The 23,870-nt window shown below is 33.0% G+C and overlaps 1 pseudogene; it reads right to left on the bottom strand.

Annotated features, from left to right (window-relative positions):
- Positions 1-6,351: 6,351 nt before the first annotated feature.
- LOC123794955 (chromobox protein homolog 3-like) lies at positions 6,352-7,334 on the bottom strand (annotated as a pseudogene).
- Between the last annotated feature and the right edge of the window lie 16,536 nt (positions 7,335-23,870).

Genomic DNA, 23,870 nt, shown 5'->3' with positions numbered 1-23,870 from the left:
TAAATCCACTTTAAATGTAAAGACACAGGTTAAATAAAAAGATGCATTAAACTATACCAAGCAATTAACAACCAAAAGAAAACTGTAGTTATATTAACATCAGACTAAAGGACTTATGAACAGGCATAGTATTAAGAATAAAGTAGTAACATTATGTAATGTCCCATTTCATTATATAATGAAAAAATGGGTTAATAATTCTAAGAAGACACAATAATCCTAAATGTGTAGGTTACTAACAATAAAGCTTCAAAATATATGGGACAAAAACTGATAAACTAAAATACATCCATAATTACAGCTAAAAAAATCCACACCTCCCTCAGTAATACATAGAACAATATACAGTAAGTTAATAAAAATGTAGAAGACTATCAACCAACTAGACCTACTAAACATTTATAGAACACTGTACCCAACAAAAGTAGAGCACATACCCTTTTCAAGTACACAAGGGTATTTCTCCAAGAGAGACAATATTTTGAGCCATAAAACAAATCATAAAATTTAAAAGAATAGAAATCTTACAAAATATCTTCTCAAACCATAATGGCATTAATGTGGAAATCAATAAGAGAAAGATAGCTGGAAAATTCCCAAATATATGGAAATTAAACAACCCACTTTTAAATATCCCTGGTGTCAAATGAGATTTCTCAAGGGAAATTAAAAACAACATTATGCAAATGAATGAGAATAAAATAAATATATAATTTATGGGATGCAGTTGAAACAGTGCTTAGAAGGATATTTATAGTAGTAAATAGTTATTTTAGGAAAACAGAAAATGGAATTCTCTCTTGGTGACACAAATATGTAGTATAAAGATTTTTTACAATTTGGGTCCAAAATGTTTATGTATCTGCATCCCCATGCTTCTTCCTCAAATATCTCACCCCCAAACTTCCCATTTTTTTTTTCCCTTCCAACTCTGTGGCTAACTAGCCAAACTATATGGCAGCAAGAGGAGTTCTACTTTGGGCCATTTCTTTTTTCATACCGTGTATGATTGGATGAGTGCTTGAAGTGCTGCTCATAGAAAGAATGTTCCTTTCAGAGACCTTGGGGTGTGACGCTGTATTACAGAAGTGTATTTTCAGCTTGGACCCACATACACAGTTGACCCTTCTGTGAATCCAATTTGGCACTTTTTCTCTTACATAAGTTGGTCTTAAATTACCCCTCACGTAACCATGAATACAAACTTAGGGGGAAGCACAAGTGAAACACTGACAGATGATGTGGACATCTGGGCACTTGTTCATGTAGTTTATTTTGGATATATTACTTCAAACCTTCATATCTCATGATGTATTGCTTCTGGGACTATTCAACCTTATGATCTCATAGGTATAACATAACCTAACTCATTAAGAACATGGTCACGTGTTGTCCCATGGTCAGATGCCACATATTTTTTTTCAAATGATCTATAATTTCCTGTTGAAATATCTTGTCCTCTCTTTAGAAATCTAGGTTTCTATGTCATAAAATTTTTTGTTGGAGCTCACCACAGGCTCTGCAGAGCAATTTTTCCCATGAAAGATACTTTAGTACACAGTGTTTAACAGTATTCTTGGCCCATCACATCTAGTTGCCTACTGTGTCACATGTTAAATGCATCGAAGTCATATTACTAAGTGTGAAATATAAAATCAAGACCCCAAAGAGTCCCAACTAGCATTGTATTTCCTTCTAGGTGGTGGAAATTGCAAGAAGCAATAATATAACCTTTACAGGTGGTTAGATATCTAAGAATGCTCCAGATATAAGACTCTGAATCTTCATAGGGTTATATAATAACCTCTGGGTAGTATGTATTCTACTAAAAACTCCAGTATACTAGCCAATCTTGTTTTTTCTGGTATGATTAATATGATGTCACCAAAACAGTAGACTAATATGACACTCTTCGTAATGTCCAAAAAGTCTAATTCCCTTCAGTCTGTATTGTGGTGGTAGGATGGAAAGCTGACAGATATAATCAAGGCTATAAGTATACTTTCTCCTGGCCATATTAATGTAAACCACATTCTAGTCTTCATTTATAAGGAGGAAAATAAGGTATTTACTAACTCTGTTGTTTTGCCTCACAGCACCCAAAACCAGTTGAGAGGTCAGGACTGATGACAACACAAAATCACCAAGAGGATATGCAGAGATTACCTACATTATGAAGCTTTCTGAGAAAAGCACTGTTCTTTTTTATTAGTCTAAAATCCCTTCTCAACTCTTTTATGTTTTATTCTGATCTTTGTCTATTCTGTCATTTCTTTTTTTTTCTCATTAGAATGTTTACTAATAATAAGTTCAGAGTTTTGTCTCAGTGTTTCACTATAAATATGTATCATTATTAGAGGTTGCTCTGCAGTCTAGTTTTTAGTTTTAATAATACAATATACAGATGATTTCTATTTGCTATCAATGATGGAATAATGTTTTATTACATGAAGGTAGGTTGCTTTCCATTTCTCATATGCATTTCACAAATATTTATTTCTGCAAAATTATATTGTAGACAAAATAATTTTAGACCCCTAATTTATAAATTATTTTAAGATTTTTTCCACTAAATAAATCAAAATGCCTCAAGGAAGAATATTTATACACAATATTTAATTTTTTTTAAATTTTTTATTGTTATGCTAGTCACCATGCAGTACATCCTTAGTTTTTGATGTAATGTTCCATGATTCATTGTTTGCGTATAACACCCAGTATTCCATGCAATGTGGGCCCTCCTTCATACCCATCACCTGACTATCCCAATCCCCCATCCCCCTCCTCTCTGAAGCCCTCAGTTTGTTTCCCAGAGTCCACAGTCTCTCATGGTTCATTCCCCCTTCTGTTTACCCCTCCTTCATTCTTCCCTTCCTTCTCCTACTGATCTTCCTGCTATTTCTTATGTTCCATAAATGAGTGAAACCATATAATTGTCTTTCTCTGCTTGACTTATTTCACTTAGCATAATCTCCTCCAGTCCAGTCCATGTTGCTGCAAATGTTGGGTAATCATTCTTTCTGATGGCTGAGTAATATTCCATTGTATATATGGACCACATCTTTATCCATTCGTCTGTTGAAGGGCATCTCGGCTCCTTCCACAATTTAGCTATTGTGGACAATGCTGCTATGAACATTGGGGTGCATATGGCCCTTCTCTTCACTATGTCTGTATCTTGGGGTAAATACCCAGTAGTGCAATTGCTGGGTCATAGGGTAGCTCTATTTTTAACATTTTGAGGGACCTCCACACTGTTTTCCAAAGTGGCTGTACCAACTTCCATTCCCACCAACAGTGTAAGAGGGTTCCGGTTTCTCCATATCCTCTCCAACATTTGTTGTTTCTTGTCTTGTCAATTTTTGCCATTCTAACTGGTGTAAGGTGGTATTCAAGGTGGTTTTGATTTGAATTTCCCCGATGGCTAATGATTTTGAACATTTTTTCATGTGTCTGTTAGCCATTTGTATGTCTTCATTGGAAAAGTGTCTGTTCATATCTTCTGCCCATTTTTTGATTTGATTATTTGTTTCTCGTGTATGGAGTTTGAGAAGTTCTTTATACATCTTGGATACCAGTCTTTTATCTGTAGTGTCATTTGCAAATATCTTCTCCCATTCTATGGGCTGCCTCTTAGTTTTTTTGACTGTTTCCTTTGCTGTGCAGAATCTTTTTATCTTGGTGAAGTCCTATATTTAATATTTTTGCATGTTTATTGCCATTTGTATTTCTTTATGTGTGAGTTAAACCTCTCTGTATGTATACAGAATATAAATTGGTTTTATTTTTAAATTATGTATATTAAGAGAATTATAAAATGTCCTCTTATGAACAATTCACCCAGCTTAAGAAGTATACATAGCTAGTAAATGTAGAGCCCTCTGTTGTGGCCTCCTTCTCTATTGCATTATCCCTTTTTAATACTTGAAATAACCACTGTCCTCAATGTTCTGTTTATCTTTTCCTGAATTTCATTTATAGTTCATTGCAAATGTATATATCCCTAAACATCGCAAATGGATATTTCCCTAAATTTAGTACATTTTTTGAACACTGTATATTAACTGAATAATACAGTGTGTATTCTTCTGTGGTTTTCATTTTTTTTTTCACTCTGTGTTATGTTTGTCAGAATTATCCTTGCTTATGCATATAACTGTCATCTATTTTTACAGCTGTGAGGTATGGTCCAAATATTCCCAAAGTGTCCACAGTTTCATTGATTGATGAGCATATAAGTTCCTTACACTACCTGTAATTACATATATTATTTCCATGGCATGATTTTACATGTTTCCTGTAACAAATATGCACGGATTTATTTAGTCTATAGGCCAAAAAGGTTGATCTTAGGATCATGAAGTAAGCACAGGCTCAATGTACAAGATAATGCCAATTGCTTCCCAATGAGATGTGTCAATTTATATTCACATCACCAGACTACAACAATCCCCACTGATGAATGCTTTAGTTAATACTTGCTATTTCCATGGCTTAATATTTATAATTAAGTAATTTTCCTAATTACTAATAAAATGAGCATCTTTTAATATGTATATTGTCATTTGTGCTTCCTCTTTAGTTTTCTGTTTGCCTGTGTTTGAATCTCTTTGTCTTTAGTGTGCTGAAGGATGCGCTGTGTGCTAGGAATGTCTCTTTTTTTTCCCCACTATGTGAAGACAGTGATGATATGATATAAAGGTCCCGAGCGTATGTTCTGTGACAAGTACATTAATAACTAAATAAGACGATATCAAGTATTTATAAAGATTTCATAGAGAATTAGAATAAGTTAAATTAGGATGATTATAGGTACTACTTATTGAGAGGGAGACAGATGGGGAATAACAATTTTGAGGAAGAGAATCAGTAATTCTCCAGGGGTTAGTAAATTTTTAAAAATTTTTGTTTTTTAAAGGAATATAAAACTTATTGACCGCTGTTGACCAGTATTTACAATAAAGAAAACAGGCAGAATACTTTCTGATTACTACAAAGTTAATATTTTTCCTGTTTTCTGCTGAACCAGTAACTCAAATACTGACAAGATTGAACATACATGTAAGGAATGAGTTGGGGTAAAGAAAAAAACATGCAGAAGATTACAGAAGTTTGTTCACCCATTTATCCAGCAGGTCCAAAATTGCCAAAATCTCTAATCATCTGATTATGATTAGATTCACCTGAAGGAAGTCTTAGACACTCCATGATCATGACCTTATAGTCAATATAGCACAGGGATTTCAAGTTTTTGTAAAGGAATGGTTTACTAGAAGGAAACTTTAAATGTCCATTTAACTAAGTTTTGCTTTCCTAATTAAAACACACCAGGACTTGCCTACTTTCCTCATTTGGGTGGGGAGGTTTTCAGTAGTGATAAAATTTTCCTTTCACAGATCTTGCAAATAAACTTGCATTTAAATGACTAGATACGGGGGCACCTGGGTGGCTCAGTCGGTTAAGCATCTGACTCAGTTTTGGCTCAGGAAATGATCTCGGGGTCGTGGCACTGAGCCCCACATGGGGCTCCACACTCAGCACAGAGTCTGCTTGTGATTCTTTCCCTCTTCCTCTGCCCTTCTCCCTGCTTGCACTCTCATTCTCTCTCTAAAATAAAACAAATGAAATCTTAACAAAAAATAAATGTCTGTAGATATGGATATGGATTTTGATATGGCTGCTTTCAAATGGTCCAATTTAAATTGTCCAATTAATTACAAAATTTGAAAAGTTAAGGCTTCAGGAAATATTTCAATTTAACTTTACATGATTTATTTCTTAAGTTGCTGAAAATGATGGCATCCCAGAATCACGGATTTATCCATGGTTATAAAATGCTGTTTTTGTTTTGGTGAATGTTAAAAAAAAATAAAAGAAAGGAAAGAAAAGAAAAGAAAACAATTAATGTATGTATTTTTATGTATACACACACACACACACACACACACACACACACAAACACAAATAAACAAAAAACACAGAATAGTTCTTAGGCATACAGGAGTTAAACACAAATTCTGACTGAGTAATGACTATGAAGATTTCCCCAAACATTTAGAAAAGGCGTTCTCAAATGCAGGAGAGTAATATACCATGGTCTCAAATACTTTTTTCTGATAAAGGAAGCAACTACAGAAAGCTTTTATTTGTTCAAAGTAATCAGTGTTATATATGCAAAAGACCACAAAACTCCCCCACTACTACTTCAAAATGAACATATCATACATGATTCTCATTAGAATGTTATTTCTTCACACTAATAAATAAAAAAACCAAGATCCAGATTTACATATATATAAATATGCATGCTTATATATAAATATAAATACATAAGAAAAGCAATGGAAACAATTACTGAGCTTCATCTTCTGGACAAGAATGCCAAGTTAGTGTCTCTTCATAAAAGGCAATTACAATTTGAGGACACTTCACATTTGCCTCTTTTGCCAGCACCAAGTCTGTCCCACCTGAATCTTATCATTTTCATGAGCTATATGAATTCTCCACTGCTGTCTGTGGCACCAATTACTCGTTTAGGATCAAGACCTCTAACAAAGTCTCTTGGTTTATCAGTAGCATCTCTTTTCTTTGATTTGCTATCATCAGATTCACTATCAGGTAAAGATTGTCTTTTTGTACCAACTTTTCTTTTTTTTTTTTTTTTTTTAAGATTTTATTTATTTATTTGACAGAGAGAGAGCCAGCGAGAGAGGGAACACAAGCAGGGGGAGTGGGAGAGGAAGAAGCAGGCTCCCAGTGGAGGAGCCTGATGCGGGGCTCGATCCCAGAATGCCAGGGTCACTCCCTGAGCTGAAGGCAGATGCCTAACGACTGAGCTACCCAGGCGCCTCAGTACCATCTTTTTCTTTACCAGCTTTTTGAGAATTAAAAAATGTTTCGGGGCACTTGGGTGGCATAGTAGTAAGTTGAATGTTTGACTGTTGGTTTCAGCTCAGGTCCTGGTCTCAGGGTGGTGAGATGGAGCCCCTCCACGGGCTCCAAGCTCAGTACAGAGTCTGCTTGAAATTCTCTCTCCCTTTCCTTCTGCTCCTTCTGCTCATGCTCTTTCTCTCTCTCTCAAATAAATAAATCTTAAAAAAAAAAAAAGTAAAGAAAAGAAATGCTTCTATTAACTCTGGACAATCTAAATTTTCTGCAGGTTCCCAAATACTGTCAGCATCTGTAAATCCCTTCCACTTCAGGAAATACTCCACCTTCCCATTCATTACACGTCAGCCTAGTACTGTTTCCACTACAAATTCTTTGTCTCCTATTTTTCATTCTTCCCACTGTTGCTTTCCCATTTTTCACAATGTATTTTTATTGGAGGCCATTTTTTATTGCAGACTTGAAGAGCTACTATTCACCACCTCTGAGCTGCTGCACGTCCCAGGTCTGTGACGTCTCAAGCGCTGTGTTCCTCAAGCTCTAGCCACTTTCAATGGGTTAGTTAAAAATATAAGATCTCATTACCAGTGCTAGACTTTTTTTATTCTTCCTCAAATAAAAAATTATATCTCTTGATTTGATGTGTATTGAAAGCAAATGTACTTAGATTCTTCTTTTCTCTTTTCACTTATTTAGTATTCAAGTATCTTTCTTTAAATTAATAGACATCTGAATAACACGTTGAATATTTCAATTACCAGTATCTAATAATGTTGCATATTTCATTTTATATGGTAGTACTAGACCAACATAGGTTGTTTGTTCATCAAGAAATTCATAACCAAGTTTTATGATAATGTAAGTAGATAAAATATAGCCTCATTTCTTTTTCATGTAAGTAGAATACGTGGAAAATTTAATACCAAGCATGCATGGCTACAAGGCCCCTTCTTTTTTGTATTCTGGTTTCTGTAATGTCACAGTGGGTCCTATGTCCCACAAGTTATGATTTTCAGAAGTAAATACCAAAATGGGAATTTGGCATACAGAATATTTATGTGAAGAAACAGTGTTGGCCAATGGGGTGCCTCAGTGGCTCAGTCATTAAGCGTCTGCCTTCAGCTCAGGGCCTGATCCCAGGGTCTTGGGATCAAGCCCTGTATCGGGCTCCCTGCTCTGCTGGGAGCCTGCTTCTTTCGCTCCCACTCCCCTTGCTTGTATTCCCTCTCTCACCAGCTGCCTCTCTCTATATCAAATAAATAAATAAATAAAATCTTAAAAAAGAAAAAGTGTTGGCCAAAGGAAAAAGCTGAACTGTGATGCAGGCTCAACAAAGCCTTGATCAGTCATATAGGGGAGAGGATATATAGCCCATCAGAGAAGTCTCATATTGGGCCACAATAGCAAGGCCTTTGTGTTCCCACCTCAATTAGTCAGTGGATATGAGCTGCTCACGTTAACATAATCTTTATATATGAGTCTCTGCAGACAAGGTATATCCTGGTGGAGCTCAAAGCTATAGGCTTTCTGTTGACAGCTGGGGTAATAAGTTCTTTAAAAGAAGATCTGGGCAGTGCATTTCCATGTCCATCACCAGGTGTTGTTACAAGGGATAGTCTAGGTTAAAAGTTCTGCTTCAAGAATCAGTGTATGAGGACAGAATAGAATCTCAAGATAAGGGCAAAAACATAATTATGTAATGTCATTTTGGCCAACCGAATGGATACACGTCCAGTTGCACTTGTAGTAAACAATAATTTCATGGTACAGAATGCTAATGTCACAGTCAATTTTTTTCTCCTATAATTTCTTCAGATTTTGCTTCACTATATACTTTTATTTTACATTGCAAATGGATATAATGTCAGTTTGATTTTTTTAATTTTAGCAAACTCAATGTGCTTTAATACTTTGCTTTATTTTGTTTTGCAATGATGACATGAATAAATTTTTATTAATTATTCTAGTTCTTAAAGAGTCATTTTGATATGAAGATTCCAGTTTTCTTCCATCAATGAAATGAATTTCTGAATTCCTTGGTTTTATTTTTATTCCCTTCACTTGGTTTAGTAAGTACTTCAGTTGTCTTAATTTTATAGGTTTTGGATATCCTCAAACTCTCCTCCATATTAATTTAGAAAAACACACTGGATTAAGATAGTCTCAATGATTAAAAATCATATTTGTAGGAATAAAATGATCTGAATCAGAAAGTGTTTAAACTTCTAAATTGAGCATGCTATCACTGATTGCTTTCTCATCTAGAGCATTAAATTTAGGAACTGCATTGAACCTCACTGCCTTATCACACCAACCCCTTATGAAACCTTCAATAGAATTTTATATCCAGCTAAAAATATTACTCAAAATTAAAGGCAAAATAAAGATATTCATTCTCTTTCCTTCTCTCTCTCTTCCCCCCTTACATACACACACACACATACACACAACTAAAAGAATTAGTCACCAGTAGAGCACACTACCAAAATAGTACAAGAAGTTCTTCAGGCTGAATAAAATGATTTCACATGGAGTGAAGGAGGTATAAGCAGAATTAAGATCTACAAAAAGTTAAATAAATGAGTAAATATAAAATACATAAATATATTGGATGTTTAAAGTAATAAATCTGAAATTTTAATATGCATCAGCATCATATATAAGAAATCACCTGCATTGCAACATTGTTAAAGATGACAGAATATAAACACAATATTATCATCAGTAACATGCCCATTCGAATTGTGAAATTTATATATCTAAAGCCAAATTGATGATTCTAATTATTAGTCTGTCAATAATCCCACAAGTTAAAGATCTTTAGTTCAGTTGAATCAGGTTTATAGAGAGTTTGTATATTTAATTTGTGTTCCATAATCTCTTTGGAGATAGCATAATTCAGTAAATCTGTTTATGGTCCACATGTTCCTTTATGTAAGATGCATGAAATAATATCATGAAAGCATCCAGGAAACATTCATTAGTTTATATTATTATTAGCATAGAATAAAACATAGCATAAAACATCAACTTTCAATACTTACACAGCTATTAGGAATAATATTAATACTCAGTTTTACAATTTATACTTCACCATACTTTTATTTATTCTCCTTGTCTACTTTCTTTGAAAACAGGATTCTACTTTCATTAAGACAGCACACTTTACAATTTTTCTACCCCAGAAGTCTAAGTGATATTTAGGACACCAAATGTATGGAATGCATGTATATTAAATATCATTAATCATTTTTACTCTTATAGATAGCAATGAACATTAAAACTTGAACATATCTTTCATAATATGATTCTTTCTTGCAGTAAAGTCATGGTACAGACCCACACAAAATCATTACATTAACTAAAAACAAACAACAACTAAAGATAGAACTGGTAGTATTTATTGAAACTTTAACTTTTGAAGGAATTTTAAATATACTACCCAATTTAATCACCCTATTCATACTATGATGTTAGTATTATTATTCTAATTCTGTTGATAAAATAATTGAGCATTAAAATGTTAAGTAAATTCTGTTGGAGCTAGGGAGTAGGTATGAGCTTCCTATACTTCCTCGAATGAAAGAAATTATTTATAGTGAACTTCAGGACCCCTGAAATTCCATGTTATACTGGTGGAATAATTTTCTAGAAATATAAAATTATATAATTACTTCAAAATACAAATAAAACAAAAGGAAAGAAAATAAATGTGTTAGTTTTTTGTATAGCAGTATTAAATTTTGTTTTCTTTTTCTTTTTTCAGGACCAAATGGCTTACAGAAAATAAAACATATTTTACTTGAAAACATCAAAGTGGTTCAAGAAAATGAATATATAAGTTCTTATAGTGTCTTCTGTGATCAGTGGTTCCTGTTGACTTTCAATAAAACCAAACTGCAATACAGAACAGTGAGCCACTGACTGTGAAGTCACACCATCTTTTCTCTAAGTAAAGTTCATAACTTGCAATACCTTTTGGGTTTGTCTGTAAGTAGAGATATCACATAAAATTTCAGTGGCAATATTTGAGATAAAAATGAAAAGAGAAATAGTTTTGAAATTAGGTTTAAAAATGGTTCCTGTTATGAATATTTTATGGAAAGCAGTTCCACCAATTAGCTCCTAGGTGTGCAGAGACCTGATAGCTGGATGCTGCCTGAGGCACATATGACATTAGAAAAAAAATCAGTCCTGAAGAATTCAGAGGACAGGTTCAAACATGAACATAGATTAAGTCACACAAAAATGAAAGGACTGAAGTATGGAGTTCTTTAAAAATTTGCAATGAGATTGTAAACTCAATTCTCAGTTGCTCAGTCTGTGTAATTGCTTGGATATACGCATATGAGAAGACTTAGAGCCAGATGTTGATCTTTTATTCTCACCCTATGGATTCTGTCCTGTCTTTGAATTTATTACTGGTTCCTTCAAAATAAATGTTCACTGGGGGTTAGATGAAAGATGAAAAACCAGGCACATAATTATGTTTGTGAGTCTGGTATCAGAAGATTTGGCAAATGACTGTTTTCTACTTGAATCTTCTCAGTAGCTCTTACTGGCTTTTGTACCAATAACTACAGAATTGATTTTAAGTTAATCCAAAGAAGCACAATATAATGATGTAAATATTTTAGATGCTTTACATAATTTGCATCATGTTTTAAAAACTACAAACCTAATGATGAGTGAGTCTAGGAGATCCGTTTTCTTTTTCCCCCACCACATCACTGCATTGGAAATAGAAGAGTTAGCCGTTATATATTTATATCTTATATGGAATTTGTTTTGGTGTGTTAGAATTCCTATTCTCTGAAAATATGTAATTAACCCAGCTTTCCTTTCATTTGTACTTTTTTATGTCAATACAAACTTATAATTTAATATTCTTGGTAGTTTACACACTGCTCACTCAGTTACATCATGTTGTCCAACTTCCAGGAATATCATTCATCTATGATTTAATTTGAATAACATTCTGAAGCGCAACCACAAAATATAACATTTCTTTTCATGAATATTATTGGAAAGGGGCATTAGAATATAATGGGTGGGGGAAAACTATTAGGAAGATGAGATCTACATAAATATTTTTGAGATTAACTTATTTACTCAGCAATTATTTACAAAACTCTAACGTACAATTTAGTACATTAAGAGTTGGAGATACATTGAGAAAATCAGACACAGTCCCTACTCTCACAAAACTTGAAGTACAATAGAAGAAGGCATTAATTCAATAATCATATGAATACATAACTTCCTACTCTGATAAATGCTAAAGAGGAGAATGAGACACATGTGAGATAGTATGATGTAAATTAATGTGATCTGATAAATAAAGCAAGGCTTTTATTTGATAAAATGGCACTTGAGCTGAAAATCAGCCAAGTTAATTAAGGGAGATATTCATATGAGGTTACTTTTCACCTACTTTGTACAAATGCCTTATAAAGGAATGGGTTTGGAACAGTAAAAAATGAAAGATTACATGAATAAAACTTGGAAAACAAGTAAAACTAATAAGCAACAATATTCTAGAAGTAGATCATGTAGCCAAGTAGGGGATAGATCTGTATTAAAAATTTGGATCTTTAGGGGCACCTGGGTGGCTCAGTCATTAAATGGCTGCCTTCACTCAGGTCATCATCCCAGGGTCCTGAGATTGAACCCCACATTGGGCTCCCTGCTCAGTGGGGAGCTTGCTTCTCCCTCTCCCTATGCCTGCTGCTTCCCCTAGTTGAGCTCTCTCTCTCTGTCAAATAAATAAATAAAATCTTAAAAAAAAAAAGGATCTTTACCTGAAGAGCAATGGAAACCAGTTAAATGTTTTAAGCAGAAGTTTGAACAACGTTTAGAAAGACCAGTCTTAGCCTTACATCGAAAACCGGGGATGTACTGTATGGTGACTAACATAATATAATAAAAAATCGTTATTAATAAAAAAAAAAAAATGAAAAAAAAAAAAAAAGAAAGACCAGTCTTTCTGGACCGTTCACCAAACTCTTGCTAAGCCTTCTTTTTTTTATTATATGACGATCTTCTATTTTCTTATGTAACAGTTTGCTTCATGTATTTTTACTCATCATGAGTAAGATAAAATCTGCTAAGGTTATTCCTTATTCTTTATACCAATTAAATTCCTTATTCTTAATACCCATTAAACTTTTCATGTTCTTCAGGATGGGAGTCACAGGTAACTCTGAAAAGTAGGGCAGATTTCTTAGTTCTTTTAAATGTTTCAATCCCTTTGGACATCCTCCCATTGGTCCAGTCTGTATATCTAGTGCTCTTCTCCTAAACTTCTCTACTCTTTTACACAAATCTATTTGTGTGCTCCAAAATTAGTTTTCATCTCATAAGTTAATATACTTATTTATTGAAATCCTGTTATTTCTGGCAGTTGCTGGCTCAATAACCATGTGTTTTAACAATGACCTTCAATCAGGTCAATATTCTAAATGGGCAACTCTCAATATTGAAGGAGACTTTCAAATGACTTATAATCCCTTCCTAGCCTACATGCAATTCTAATACAGTATTACAGGGAGAAATACCTCTTAACCCTTTCTCTATTTTCTTTATCACACAGGGGTAATAAGAGGTAATACTGACTTGACTATATTCATTATGTGAATAGGGTGGATTCAGAAAAAAAAAAATTAAAGAATATATCCTTAAAAGAAACTAATTCACTTGGCATGAATTTTAGTTATCTGTATTTTATGATTAGGAAATACTTTAGTATTACCATATAAAAAATTAACTCAAAGTGGATCGAAGACCTAAATGCAAGACCTATAAAAAACTAAATTTTAGAAGAAACATAGGACAAAAGCCCCATGGCACTGGATTTGATGATGATTTACTGGATATGATACTAAATGCACTTCGCTATGAACAAAAATGAGCTTCATGAAAATTTTAAAAATTTGTGCATCAAAAGACACTATCCACAGAGTAAAAAGGTAATTCACAGAATGGGAGAAAATACTTCCAAATCTTATATTTGATAAAAGATTAACATTCAGAATATAAAGAACTCATAAAACTCAAAAACAACAACAACCACCCAATTAAAACATGATCAAAAGACTTGAAGAGACATGTTTCCAAAGAAGGTATACAAAGGGTCAATAAGCACATGAAAAGATTTTCAACAACACTAATAATTAGGGAAATGCCAATCAAAACTAAAACAAGACACCACCTCACATCCATTAGGATTTCTCCTATAAAGAAAACAGAGAACAAGTATTGGCAAAGAGGTGGATAGATTGAAACCCTTGTGCACTGCTGGTGGGAATGTAAAATGGTATAGCCATTGTGGACAAATAGTATGGCAATTTATCAAAAAATTAAAAATAGAATTACCATATGGTAATTTGTGATTCAGCAATTCCACTTTGGGGTATATATCCAAAAGAATTAAAAGGCAGGTATTGAAGAGATATTTGTGCTCCCATGTTCACAGCAGCATTATTCACCATAGCTAAAGCATGGAAGCAACTCGAGTGTCCACAGATGAATGAATGCATAAGCAAGATGTGACATATATGTATACATTCCTCAGGGAAGGACCTAGATCAGTGATTCTCTAAGTGTGGCCCCTGGACCACCAGTATAAGTACCACCTGCAAACTTGTTATAAATGCAAATTTCTGAACACCACTCCAAAGGTACTGAGTTAGAAGCTCTGAGGATGTAGACCAGAAATAAGTGTTTTAACCAACCCCCTATGTCATTACTTTGAATGCTAAAATTTAAGGATCATTGATATAGGTATACCTATGTTTCCCTTCAGCAAACTCTATTTTTATCCTTTTAGCCTTGGGTTTGGTTGAAAGCATAACTTTTTTCTTGCTGGAGGTGGGGGAGAGGTAAGTTAAATTCTGTAAACTTAAATAATTTATGGTATATAGTGCTTCTTAATAGTATAAATCATACTCTTGAAATTTACATACACATTTACTTTATGAAAATCAACTTGACTGCCTATTAACCACAAATATTTGTATCTATTTCTCTAGAACAAACTGTAAATATAAATCATGTGATGAACATTTTCTCCTCTAACTTTGGAAGACATCAGTGAACTTACAAAATCATTCTAAACTTAATTCACTTTTTGAACTTTCTAATGCAAAAATAATACGATCATTGTGAACAGATAAAAAAAATAACATTATTAACACAAAAATATCTTCTTTGGTTAAATTTTTGTCATAATTCAATTTTTAATTTTCTTCTATACATTATTTTACACTATTTGTAGTTAAACTATTCTTACTATTTTATCTCTACATATAGATTTTATAAGGATAATTTCCATGGCAACGAGTACAGGTTTTCAGCAAATAATAGCTTTGAAGATGCAATGGCTTTGGGTCTGTGTTTTGGGTTATTCTATTAACCCTAAGAGACTTTTTTATTTAGTTTTTCTTGGAAGGACTTAATTTGAAGAACAAAAGTAAAGATCAGATGTAAACTAGAATAGATGCATCTTTCCCTCTGAGATATAATGCCTATAGAGGCATGCTTACATCCTGCGTTGCAAAATGAATAATTTAAAACTAAATCAAACCAATTATTTCTACATATGGTTGATATTTAAAGAATATTCTCTTCTCACTGGTAAATATGTATGCATCCACATTTTCCTTTTCAATTGCTTATGCCATTAATAAAGCCATTTTGTTTACTCTAAAGCAAGAAAATCAGACTTTATTCATACTATAGTTGCTTTAGATAAAAATGTTTTATTTTTAAAATGTTTCCATTTTTATTCTTATCATATATAAATGTAATTTGATATTGTTATAGGTAATAATTCTTATTTTTATACTTTCAACATATGCATGTTAAATTTTTCAATATATGGCAGTTACTAAGAAAAACATTAAAAACAGAATTATAAACAAGCAGATACTGGCTCTGATGTCATGAAGTTTAAAATCTAGAGGGAAGCATTTTATTATGCTGTATTACAATATAATTTCACATCAGTGTATATCAGTGTGATTTCTGTTCTTTAATGAGTGCAGATAACTAAAGTTAAGTGGTAAGATTTGATAGCATTACACACATTGAAGTAGTGTACATCCATAAATCTGTTCAAGTTCTTTTAAGTATTTTTATTTATTTATTTTTGTGAGAGAGCGAGTGAGTGAGCACTCATACACATGACTGTGGGAGTGGGGGCAGAGAAAGAAGAGAGAAGCAGGGTCCCCAGTGAGTGGGGAGCCAGATGCGGTACTTGATCCCAGGAGCCTGGGATCATGACCTGAGCTAAAGGCAGACGTTTAACCGACTGACCTACCCAGGCACCCTAAATCTGTTCAAGTTTAGACAGTGCTTCAAAGACTTCATAAGGGAAATAAGCAGCATACAAAATGCTGCCTTAGTTGAGAGAATCACCTTGAACAACATAAAAATAGTAACTCTTTCAAATATTCCTACATTTCTGTGCCTTTTGCTCTGCATATTCTTGATAACATGTTGCAGGTCTAGACTACAGCCTTTAGATCTTCCTCTCTGTGTCTTCTAGACTATTGCATCAGTTGAAGTAATCTTTCCAGATACTTAGCTGATGGACTGAAACTGTGGTCCATTTCCTTGATTTCTCTGGAAATCATAGCACTTATGTCAGGTGGAGTAAAATAATTTTAATTCTAATATTTATTCCTGAAATATCTCCATTTTTGTGTTCTTATAAGTAAATCAATAATTTTTAAAAAATGATTCTTTACTTGAAAGAACACTACTACTAAAACTACTAATATAAAAAAGGGTACTTAACATAGTGAATGCATACTTATATCCTTGGAAGCCCCTTAAAATTCTAATTTTTATTGTCAAATATGCCACTGCATATGTATACAAACCCATAAAGAAAAAGATCATGAAATGCTAACATAAAAACATTATGTAACTTTTGTCTTATCCCTAATGGTTTAGAAAATAATTACACAGAGTAGACATGAATTCATTTTGTTGAACTGTTTTGGAATCTAAACAAATGGTGTGAGATTAAACTATGACAATTACTTCAATCATATGATTTTTTGAAACCCTAGCAAGACCCAGATTTTAAAATATTTATTAAATACAGGTAGAAATTACCATTTAAAAAACAGGGGCCCCATGGGCAGTTCAGTCAGTTAAAGGTCTGCCTTCAGATCAGGTCATGATCTCAGAGCCCTGGCATCAAGCTCAGCTTTGGGCTCCCTGGTCAGTGGGGAATCTGCTTCTCCTTCTTCTGCCTTCCCCCCTCCCCGTCACTTATGATCTCTCTCTCTGTCTCTCAAATAAATAAATAAAATCTTAAAAAAATATAAAAATATGTTAAAATGTTCAACCTTAATTGTCATAGGGGAAATGCAAAATATTATTATAATAAATACAATTTTGCATTCACTATGTTGGTGAAATTTACAGTTTCATAGTACCAAAAACTGGCAAATAAAAGATAATGGGAGACTGTAAGACTGGTATTTGAAAGGAGAAATTTCTAGACGCATTGGGAAAAATTAGGCATTATACTGAAAAATTGAGCATTATCTTGAAAAGTTGAATATGTACAGTCTCTGACCCACTTATTCCATATTTATGTAAATTCAATAGAGATGTTCATAATCACACACCAAAAAATTTTAAAGCCATTCATGTTAAAAGTGTTTGTAATAGCAGAAACCTAGAAACCAACTAAATGCCTATCAGTGTAAGAATGGATAATTTTAGAAGCAGACTAAGGATCTTTCATGTAACAGTAGAAAGTAATCATTTGTCTTCTAGACCTTGGCACAAAAGAGGCATCATAACAATTTATAGTAGTAATATAATAAATTTATATTTTAGAGTGCCTTGGTGGATATTGAAAATGGGAGTATTTAATGCAATGATTGAAATCACTGAGGTGAAAGATGAAAGCCTATAAAAAAGGACTAAAGAGGAAAAAAAAGTGATAGTGGATATGTTAAAGAAGGAAAATTCATGGAAACATGAAGTAGCTGGCTGTGGTGGGGAAAATAAAAAAAAATGGTTATAACTCTTAGATGTTTGAATTATGTAATCATATGTTATACTTCTAATTACAGTCTCTTGCACAGAAGAAAGATTTCTAGATAAGGCATTTGTGATTGTGAATTTAGATAAATTAGTATACAAATTTACGTGCTGTCTAAATCAGGAAATTATATCATGGTTTATCCAATTTCCTTAATTCCAAACCTGGAATTATTCTTGATTATTTCTCTCCTTTCCTATCAGTTTTGTAAATCCAGTATATTCCATTCCGTATAACTCTCTGAAACCCAGCCACTATATTGTTCCTCACTGTGAAGTGATCACCATTTTTCCTGTGGATTACTGTAATATTTTCTTAATTGATCATTCATGTCAACTGTTCTTTATGATTTATCCCTCAGCTATGATCACCTTTATCAAATACAGGTCTGTGTTCTAATGTATAAAACGATTCAGTGACTTCCTGTTGATATTTGAACAGATCCAAAATCCAGCCAACAATGCTTTGCAGGGTTTACTTTCTGCCTGCCTTTCTCAATTCCTTTTACAGTTCTATCTCCTTGGCTCTCCATACCTGTGATGGGAAAGTTTATGTGTCAACATGGTGACTGGCCTAAGTCAGGTAGCTGGTAAAACAGTATTTATGGATGTGTCTGTGAGGGTGTTTCTGGAAGAGATTAGCATTTGATTTAGTAGACTGAGTGAATATCTCATTTAATCCATTAGGGGCCCAGTAGAGAACAAAAGGGAGAATTTTCTTTTTCTTCTTGAACAGGGATGTCCATCTTTTCCTGCCCTTGGACATCAGAGCTCCTGGTTCTTGAGCCTTCATACTCTGGCACATACACCATGGGCTCTCAGGCCTTCAGACTCAGAATGAATTATACTACTACTGGCTTTCCTTATTCTCTAGCATGCAGATGGCAGACTGGCGAACTTTACTACCACCAAAGCCGTGTGAGCCAATTCCTATAATAAATCTCCTCATATATGTCTCTGTGTATCCTATTGGTACTATTTCTCTGGAGAATGCTTATGAATACAATTCATTAGCTAAACTGACCTACCTTCATTCAGTTCCTTTAATGGTCATGATTACTTCAAACTCTGGACCAGTTTTTCTGTGCCTGAAAAGATATTACCTACTCCTATTGTTCCCTTGTAAGTGTGCCTGCCTCAGGGCAAAGACTAATTTGGATTCTTTTATTAAATACTCCCACAGAATACCAAAAGGCATCCTTTACAATAATCATGTTTACTTTTGTTTGTTTGTTTGTTTGTTTTGGTATAATATATAACTTTTCTATGAGATTGGAAGCTTCATATTGTCAGGGCATCTGTATTGGTTTCATTCATAACTGTATCCTAAGAACAATGCTTAAAAATTGTAGGCATTAAATGAAAGGTAGTTGAATAAATAAATGAGTAAGTTAAAAAAACCTAGAGAGAAAAAGCAAAAGTATTTCATTGAAGTAAACATATGTGTAAATTTGATTTTAAAATTTACCAAAACTTGAAGTAAAAAAGTATCATATTTTGTTATTCTGAAATTAACTCTAGTTGGATGGGGCTCATAGCTGTCAAGGTAAGAAAGAATGTAGAAAATCTGGAAGAAATTAAAAATAAAGTTATAATATTTCCTAGAGCTTAAAAGCATAATTTATTTCAAGTTCATATATTTTTTCAAGTTTTACTTCTGTTATTTATTATTATTCAGACTGTGCCACATAAATGAATTTATATATTTAATTCCATGCATATAAGTAAACATCTCTAAATTTCTCTTTTAATAAAAATGTTTAAATAGTCATAGATATATTTTCTCTTTATCCAATATCTGTCTTAATTCTATTTTTAATTTCAGCACTTATCAATATTCCTTTGCATGTCATCTCAAGCTTCATGGGCAGTGAGTTCAAGATATTGGAATCCTATAATGAAAACTTGTGCACACTGCCTTACACCTATTAAATACTTAATGTAGTTAAGTAATTTAATGAATTTTTATTCAATGAATGTTCCCATAAATTTCCAATCCTCTAGTAAATTGCTATTTTCAAGATACATCATAACTCTATATTTTCTAGTCCTTCATCCTTTAAAATATCTTAGCCAATAATTTCTACCCTCTATTGTCATTTGTCTAATGTATATTCAGAGATGGTGTGGGGAAATAGAAAAAGAGAGGCAAATAGAAAAATCCATCACATACTACATATATTAATGTAAAATAATTAAATATTCTCTTAAGGGCTTATGGGTAGACATTTTGATTTTTAAATCTTTTCTGTCTTATAAAAACAGTGATTCTCATACCGCTCAACATCATACTCTATTAATTGAATGTGTACATCTTACTGCTTGAAATTATTTTTGATCTTCACATTTCTTATATGGCCTAAAAAAATATGTTTACTATATTAGTGTGCACCATTTACTATTTTAATGTCTTTGTGTTTCACTCATCAGATTAGTAGTGAAAAGGCTTTAGAGGACATTGTATTTTGTACTAATATTTTACATATGGGATATAAATTTCTATAATTCTTTAGAATAAGTTACAAAAATTTCTAGGAGCCTATGCTTAAGAGAAAAGAATGTAGTATTTGTATGAAAACTAGTTGATTTAAGATATAAGCAGTGTTTCACACAATAAAGATGGCATTTACGTATTTACAAAAGATAAATATGAAGACTGGAAACCGGATAGGTAACACTGTCCATTCCTCCCTAAAACTCCTCTGAAAATCATGAATGAGTCCTTTGTAGCTAGTTCTGTGAACCTGCAAGCTTCTTTCCTTTTATTTGAGATATTCATGATTAATATTCTATTTCAATAGCCTGAATAAAATCATCTCTCATCATCTAGTACATATTGAATTTATAAACATATTGAATTTATAATTTGCATATACTTTCAGTATTTTTACTTATGATTTATTTTTTGTCTTTCCAAATATATAGTAAAATGTGAATTTACATAAATATGTGTGTGTACATGCAAATACATTATTTACTTGAAGTAAATGAAAGTAACAAAAACAATAGAAATATTAAATCATTTAGGTGATAATTTTCATAAACTTCTATATCTATACACATACAAACACAGATACTCTTTGTTTACAGTGGCTGAATACATGAAGAAATTAAGTAGAAACAGGCAGTTTCTATTCCTTCAACTAATTACAATTTTTAAAAGTCCAAACAAAAATGTCTTTGAAATCTTAATAGTTTTTCTTTTGGATTCAGCAAAATCTTTTGACTTTAGAATGTTGGCACCACAAAACCTATCAGTAAGATCCTGATGAATAACTTAAAAGACTAGTTCAGAAATCTTTCTCCACTCAAAAAGTTTTTTGGTTTTTGGTTTTTAGCTTTTTCCAGCTGAAGGAATATAGAAATAAAGCTCAGGGTTTGCTCAGTGACATACTGAAGTCATACTGAGGATATAAATTTCATCCCACCAAAGAGATTACAGTGAAGACATGTTGTTTCATATTCAGCTTTTGTACTCAAGCTTTAAATTCCAAAAAAGAGAAATGTTGTGTCTCAGTATGCCTTCTTCTCTCCTAGCAACAGTAGTGGAATTCAAGCTGCTAACATACTAAAATTCTTTTTAAAAAGGGAGAGAACAAGATGAAGAAAAATGTTACAATGAAAAAATATATATGGAAACAAAATGCCTATGCGTGATGAACCCTGGGTGTTACGTGTAAGTGATGAATCACTAAATTCTACCCCTGTAATACAGAAGTCTGTATAACTACAACCATCTAGAGTGGAGGGGGAAAAAATGTCCCAAAGAGCTGACAGACTTAAAAATCAATTCCTAAAATATGTTTTCAATCAAGCTCAATTTGCTCTTCCCTTAATTTTGTATATCAAAATGATTTAAGTAAATGTTTCTTACACATGGCAAAGCAAACTGTAAGTATAAAGAGCAGCATAATGATAATTAGTAGATGGAAATCACTGTTATAGACAAGTTTTTGGAAAACATATCACCAACTAATTACTAGAGTATAAAAAAAATCCTAATAATTATTGTTTGAAACTAAATTAAAGAAAAAAACTTAATGTTGGAGAATTTCCAAATAACACACCTAAATGAATATAAGGAAGTCATTTTCTTTTTTTATTCCTATCAAAAGACATATATTTACATACTTATTGCAAAGCATCACAATTATACTGAATTTGACTACAATAATAGTCATAGGAGCCTGGGTGGCTCAGTTGGTTAAGCGTCTGCCTTCAGCTTCGGTCATGATCTCGGGGTCCTGGGATGGAGTCCTGCATCGGGCTCCCTGCTCAGCGGGGAGTCTGCTTCTCCCTCTGCCCCTCTCCCTGCTCTTGCTCTCTCTCTCTCTCACAAAAATAAAGTCTTAAAAAAATAAAATAATAGTCACAAGAATTACAGTCCTTGCATTTTTTAAAGTAAAACTGGGAACCCAATATTAAAGAGTACATTTTTTTATTAGAAATCTATCAAATACAGTCCATTACAGCAAAGGAGGGCAGTGTCAAAGCCTCAATTTTGATTTGTAAGTGGGTCGATCAATTATATAGTTTGACCCAAGGCTTTGCGTGCACCTAAAAATCCATACAACATCCATTGTCTTTTATCATATGCTGAAACAGCTTGAACATATATATATATATATATATATATATGATTCTATAAAAATAATGTGTTCAGCTAGAGAAAAAAATTAAGTGCTTCTATTCTAAAGCCCCAACATTCACCTACAGCTGGTGAATTTCTCTTTAGCGTGAGGAACAACAGAACTGGTGTACTGTGACAGTGTTCTACCATATTCAAGTAAGTTATATTAAGATACACATCAATTTCCTACTAGATAAAATTACTCAAATTGCTACAAATAAGACTAATGCTTAAAAATGTAGGTAGGAAACAGTGCAGAGTTTAACAAAAATACAAATGAGGAAAAACTCAGGGAACATGTGAAGCTGTGGGAGAGCATATATCAGTATCTAGCAATTAGGGAACTAGGGTATGTAAATATAGCTAAATTGTTTGATCTTTTTAGGTGTGTATTTGCTTTAGTGGGGTGAAAGCATTTTAAAAGTCCAGGATGGTACAGACATTAACCTTTTTAAAAAACTCAATGATCTCATATCTTCTTTCAGTCTTAACTGCCCATTCATTTCAAATAAATTATGCTCAATGGATTATTTTTATTTTGTTTTGAATTTTGTGATCTGGCGCTCATTATATAAAATACCCAAGTCACAGACTTGTCTTTCAGAAACCCATAAGGGAAAAATTTGCCAAAGGGAAATTTCTGAAGGCAAAAATGGATAAAAATAATCAATTAGAATTTTATGATTTTTCTTAAATATATACAGCTTTCACTATATATGGCAGTGTGGGATCATAAAAATGACTATGAACACCGAAACTATACAATGTAATCTTTTTAAAAAGATTTTATTTATTTATATATTTTAGAGAGAGAGCATGTACAAGCACAAGCAGGGGGAGGGGCAGAGTGAGAGGGAGAGAGAGAATTCCAAGCAGACTCCCCACGAGCGTGGAGCCCTACACAGGGCTGGATCCCATGATACTGAGATCATGACCCAAGCTGAAATCAAGAGTCAGATGCCCAACCGATTGAACTGCTCAGGTACCCCAAACTATACAAAGTAATCTTAACATTTAATGGAAAAATTTATGAATGTTCCACGACCCTTAACAAACTTTTGTTAAAACATTACAATCTCTCATACTGTTGATTATAAATGTATAAGGAAATAAAAAATTTACTAAAACTAATATTTATTTAGCACACTGTCATTTAAAGCATTGAAAATGCAGAGGATTAAAATGTTTTATTTCTTTGTAAAAAAAATTATCAAGAGTTCAGAGTGATTGCCTTCTTCTTGCTGTATAAATTATAATATGAAGCAAGCATCTTTTCTATGCCTACTGA

The sequence above is a fragment of the Ursus americanus genome, chromosome 12 (genome assembly GCF_024610735.1).
Source record: "Ursus americanus isolate L20-20 chromosome 12, mUrsAme1.1.p, whole genome shotgun sequence".
Classification (NCBI taxonomy): domain Eukaryota; kingdom Metazoa; phylum Chordata; class Mammalia; order Carnivora; family Ursidae; genus Ursus; species Ursus americanus.
Note: the sequence above shows the minus strand (reverse complement) of the source record. Positions and strands in the feature narration are given on the sequence as shown.